Here is a 6,000-nt window from a genome sequence, read left to right on the forward strand (position 1 = left end):
TCCCTGGATTCTGAACAAAAATTAATGACACATCCACGCAGGCGTAGATTGATGCATAGGAGACAACAACTAAAGGATTATTACAAGAGAAAATGAGGCCACCTGTGGTTGGGTGGGGCTGCTGTAATTAGTGCTACAGATAAAAGTGCAGCCTGGTGTTTTAGCCTCATGGCAGTTTATCTGATTCATTGTTTTGTCAAGATCGTGGTTTTTGCTGTTCAGGATTGTGTGTGGACTCTCTGGATTTTAGAATTGGACTCAATTTCCCAGTTATTGGGTGAGCAATTGGATTGCATTTAACTTGTGCCTTGTGTGTACCAGAAAATCCCTTTGACATTTAGAAAGGGAGCTGTTTCTGTTTTTCTGTTTATAAAAACTTTTGGGTTTTCCTTTTATTGTGTGGTGTGTGTCTTCCTGGGCGAATTACCCTGTAATTACGGGCGGTTGAGACATTCCGGCAGAACACATACCGAGACTTTTCTAACTTCAGGAACATATTGTCTTTGCTGTAAGCAAGGCAACATAGAAATAGCCTAGAAATAAATAGATAGATAGACAGACAGACAGACAGACAGACAGACAGACAGACAGACAGACAGACAGACAGACAAATAAATAAACATGTTTTTATCTTAGCCATTGGAAAGTTTGGGGTGCATTTACAGTCCATGTTCTGAAGCCCTTTGTCCAGTTTGCAACTAAAATACCTCTAGTGATATTGTAAGGTTTGCACTAGGTAGGGGGTCCTGAGTTGTTTTTTGCCCCAAAATATCTTATGGATAATGTCTTGAAGATGCTGTTTCCAGAAACAGCAGCAGGAACAGCCCCATTTTTTAGCAAGTAACAGAGGAGAGGCTTGAATCTTGTGCCATTCTTATTCTTTTCACTCTAACTTAAATAACAATGCATGTGGCATTCATTAAGTTCATTTTCAAAAAGCTCTCTTCCACAGGCAGGAAAATTTCAAGCAAAATTCGTTTTTACCACTAGATGTCACTAAAAGCTTAGATTTGTTCCGTGGATTTTCTTTACACACCTGTACTCAAGACCAGGAGTCTCCAAACTTAACAACCTTAAGCCTGGAGGTCTTCAACTCCCAGAATTCCTGCTCAAGATAATCAACTTTGACTGTTCTTTGCAAGGATACTGAAGCTGAAAGTCGAATACTTTTTGACCACTAAATGAGAAGAGAGAACTAATGGGAAAAGACCAGGGATGGGCTGCTACGGGTTTGCCTGGGTTCCGGAGAACCTGTAGCTAACATGGCTCATTTGGAGAACCTCCAGATCTCACCCTGGCTGGTCCTGCTCCGCCCACCCTGTTCTTCCCAGGAGTCTCCATGTGGCCTGTTTTAGATGTATGAGGTAAGTGCAGGTCTCACATACAGGCTCAGGGAGGGGGGAAAACAGGCCTCCCGGAAGTTCCAGAAGGCTGCAACTGCCCTCTTCTTCCTCTTCCTCCTCCCACCCAAATTCCAAACTTTTATTTCTTTCCTAATGGGTTTGCACTCATTATTTGCTTTTACATTTATTCCTATGGGAAAAATTGCTTCTACTTACAAACTTTTCTACTTAAGAACCCGGTCACAGAACGAATTAAGTTCTTAAGTAGAGGTACCATTGTATTTCACTAGAAGCAAGCCTGATTAGTGAAGCAGAAAGTGATGTACATTAGAGGGACTTCCTGAAAGTTAACTGTTAAGGAAGGAAATTGAAACATACTCTTTTTGTATTACAGATCACCATGTAACCATTTTCAAAACAAAATTTGTTCCCAGTTGTTAAGTGTGTTTTCCTGATTGTACCTTAAATGAATAGAAAAAAAAGTTATTTATTTCCTGTAAACATTGCTTTTGTGGTCCGCACAATGATATTTTGAAATTGATCTATTTTTAAGGATATTCACAATATTTCAAGATACTTAAGAAGCTTCTGGAGTTGTGAGAACTATCAAGAAGTTTCTAGAACGGTCCAGAATTATCTAGAACTTTCTGGGACTGTACAGAATTGGAGGTAGCTGTATACTGTAATTACAGTTATATAGGGTCACTATAGCCCTTCCTGAGAGATGGAGAGACAGGATCTAATTGATGGGGATTGCATAGTAAGTGGGCAATGGCCATCACAGACAAAGGGGAATTGACCTAGACAGACAGGTGTGAATTCAATATCTATTCAGATTCTGATAACAACAGTATTCGCTCTTCACCCCGCACCGATTACAGGAGGAGCTTAGGAATGTAAATGTATATATTGTGTGTTACTCTGATCAATCTTGCTCTGCTGAATCCTCAGTACACTTTTGTACTTGAATACTGCATGGAATAAAGACCATTTTTATCAAGTTTGGAGAGGCATCTTTTTCCTTACAGTACACAGCAACTTAGTCAATTTAGATGGCATCAAGAGGTTGCATACATCCAGCAGACACGTTTTGCTACGTATGTGGCCAGTTTATAAAGACAAGAGCAAAAAAGTACAGTGATACCTCGTCTTACAAACGCCTCGTCATACAAACTCTTCGAGATACAAACCCGGGGTTTAAGATTTTTTTGCCTCTTCTTACAAACTATTTTCACCTTACAAACACACCGCTGGGATGCCCCGCCTTTGGACTTCCGTTGCCAGCAAAGCACCCGTTTTTGCACTGCTGGGATTCTCCCGAGGCTCCCCTCCATGGGAAACCCCACCTCCGGACTTCCATGTTTTTGTGATGCTGCAGGGAAATCCCAGCAGGGGAATCCCAGCAGCGCAAAAACGGGTGCTTCGCTGGCAACAGAAGTCTGGAGGTGGGGTTTCCCATGAAGGGGAGCCTCAGGGAAATCCCAGCAGTGCAAAAACGGGCGCTTCAGCTGGCAAAAGGGGTGAATTTTGGGCTTGCACGCATTAATCGCTTTTCCATTGATTCCTATGGGAAACATTGTTTCGTCTTACAAACTTTTCACCTTAAGAACCTCGTCCCGGAACCAATTAAGTTTGTAAGACAAGGTATCACTGAACTCTGTGGAAGCATCTGCTAAGATGTGTGAGGCCTACAAAGCATACTTCGGCATGCCTGTTGGTGACCAAGACAAACCATGGGCTCCTTATTTCACTTGTGAGCACTGCAAGAATATTCTTGAAGGTAAGTGGATAAATGCTACTCTCTTAAATAGCAGATTAACTGTGTTAATATTGTAAATATCACTAGTCATTAGTGTGAAATAGACCTAAATCAAATTCTCAATCCAAATTTTATTTTGCTTATAGGTTGGTACAGGGGAGAGAAGAGCCCCATGCATTTTGCTATCCCAAGAATTTGGCGTGAACCGACTGATCACTCAACAAATTGCTACTTCTGCATGGTGCACCCTTCCAAACGTCGCACTGGCAAAAATGCACCGCCTGTAACATAGCCTGACATTCCTTCATCTATTGCCCCAGTACCACACTGCCCTGAACTTCCTGTACCAACACCTCCAGAAAGAGCTACACCACCTTCAAAAGAAAGCAGCAGGTCAGACACCGAAGAAGACGTTGAAAATCATGATTTCTCTTCATATGCAGATGAGGAGCGGAAGCCATACTACCGTATGTTGTGGTTGGCTCTGGCCCAGCTCCTGCCCCAGGGAATGGGGAGGTAGTTGCAGGGGAAAATTCAACATGTCACAGGCCTGTGTTATTGCCGACAGAATCAGATCAGAGTTTAGTTTCTTCGGACGAAGAAGAAGGTGGGAGTGACTCGGCAGAGGAGGGCTTGGCACACAGCCAAGGCAGTCAATCTTCCTTATCTTCTATAGCTTCAGATGATGACATGTTGGACCCATGCAAGCGCAGAATTATGCGTAGAAGAGACCAAGTAAGAACATATTACAAGAAATAAGGGAGGCCACCTGTGTTTGGGTGGGGCTCCAGTAAGTAGGGCTGCTACTATAAATAGCAGCATGTGGGTTTGGCCATTGTGGAAGAATATCCGAGTCTTCGGAGAGGGGCGGCATACAAATCTAAGTAATAAATAAATAATAAATATCTGTTGCAGTTTCGTCAGGAATCTTGTGTGCTGGACTTTGTTGCTTTTTCACGCCTTTGAAACCAAAGCAGAGCAGTGTGTGTGTGTGTGTCTCCCTTCTGGTGGGTGAGTGGGTGGGTGTGCCCATGCGCATGTGTATGTGTTTGTGTAATGTATGTGTTTGTGTAATGTATCTGTGTATGTGTACGTATCTATGTATTTACACACCACACACATTTGTAGTTTATAAATTGTTTAAATATTTAAACAATTAAAGTGAAACATGCTTCAAGATACTAATGTTCTTCATTGTATATGTGACTCATGTAACTTTGCATGCATTATTTCATACTTCGATTATAATCTGTTTCTTTATTGATCTGTTTAAAAATACAAATATTTTCATTTAAATATGCATTGTTGTATGTGTTGTCATTTTAAAACACATTTCATCTCCAAATACTAACTTTTGAATACATTCTGAATTCACAAATATTGACATCTTTACTGAGCTAATAATAAAATAGTGTAAATGGCATTTCCTGTTTATCTAAACATCTTTTTCCGTGTTTAGACATTATAAATACCTTGAAAAGTGGTCAGATTAATAGATTTTATTTAACTGAATAAAATTAGCTATCAAGCATCGTTTTTGGTATTTAAGCAAAATACTAATTTTATAAATCTGATTGGCAGTAAACTGAAGACATCATCATGATAAATACAAAATAACCCAACTATTTGAATTAGCAAATATATATCATGTTTTCTTCATCTTAAAGTCTTCAGAATTTTAAACTGAAAGTCAAATTAGTGAAGATTGGTGTTTATCTCTAATTAGTACATTGATAAGGGTTCTCATTTTACTAAATCTGTTGGTTTTCATGGACTGCATTAGAAACGTGCTCTTGGGTTTGCTATTTTAGAACTAAAAAAATGATAACCACCTATTTAATATCTGTGCATATTTACCATAGGTATACAGATTATCAAATGCCAGAATGTATTTTCATTATTTATTTAGAACTGGGGTATGAAAATATGTCAAAGAATCTTTAGCATGAAAGCTCAAAGATACCTTATTTCAATTACCAAAACATACAAGGCAATCAATGTATTTTATAAACCTGGATAGAAGGGACTAGATTCAATTTCTTCCTCACTCTTGAAGCTGGTTTTGGGCAGACCATGATGTTTCAACCTAAGATACTTCCTGAGCTATTCGGAAATGCTATAAAATATAGCATGCTGCTATATGATACAGCAACACTTGAGAAGGCACTTAACAAAATAAACAAACCCTTGATACATAATCGCCAGATCTCAAAAATAAGATGGCAATAAGCTTTCCACAAAGCAGTGCATTATTTAAAACAGAGAGCCCTATAGGTATTCATCATTTAAAAAAAAATATATCCAATATGTTTAAATTGAAGGAACATAAAGGAATTGAAGATCATTGGAAGGGGGCTAAGGAAGAAAACAATATGGGTGATAATCATGGAGGTTATTAGAAAATGTTTCTGGAAAATTGTTAAATACATTAAATATTTCATAAAATGACAAACAAGTATACAGTGGTCCCTCGATTTTCGCGGGTTCGAACTTCGCGAAACGGCTATACCACAGTTTTTCAAAAATATTAATTAAAAAAATACTTTGCTGTTTTTTCCCCTATACCACGGTTTTTCCCGCTCGATGACGTCATACGTCATCACCAAACTTTTGTCCACCTTTAATAAATATTTTTTTAAATAAACTTTAATAAATAAACATAGTGAGTAATAATCTAAATGGTTGCTAAGGGAATGAGAAATTGCAGTTTAGGGGTTTAAAGTGTAAAGGGAAGGCTTGTGATACTGTTCATAGCCAAAAATAGTGTATTTACTTCTGCATCTCTACTTCGCGGAAATTCGACTTTCGCGGGCAGTCTCGGAACGCAACCCCCGCGAAAATCGAGGGAACACTGTACACCCCTTCTCTCATTTTCTGAGAAAAAAATCTAGGACAATA

The sequence above is a fragment of the Erythrolamprus reginae genome, chromosome 7, assembly GCF_031021105.1.
Source record: "Erythrolamprus reginae isolate rEryReg1 chromosome 7, rEryReg1.hap1, whole genome shotgun sequence".
NCBI lineage: Eukaryota > Metazoa > Chordata > Lepidosauria > Squamata > Dipsadidae > Erythrolamprus > Erythrolamprus reginae.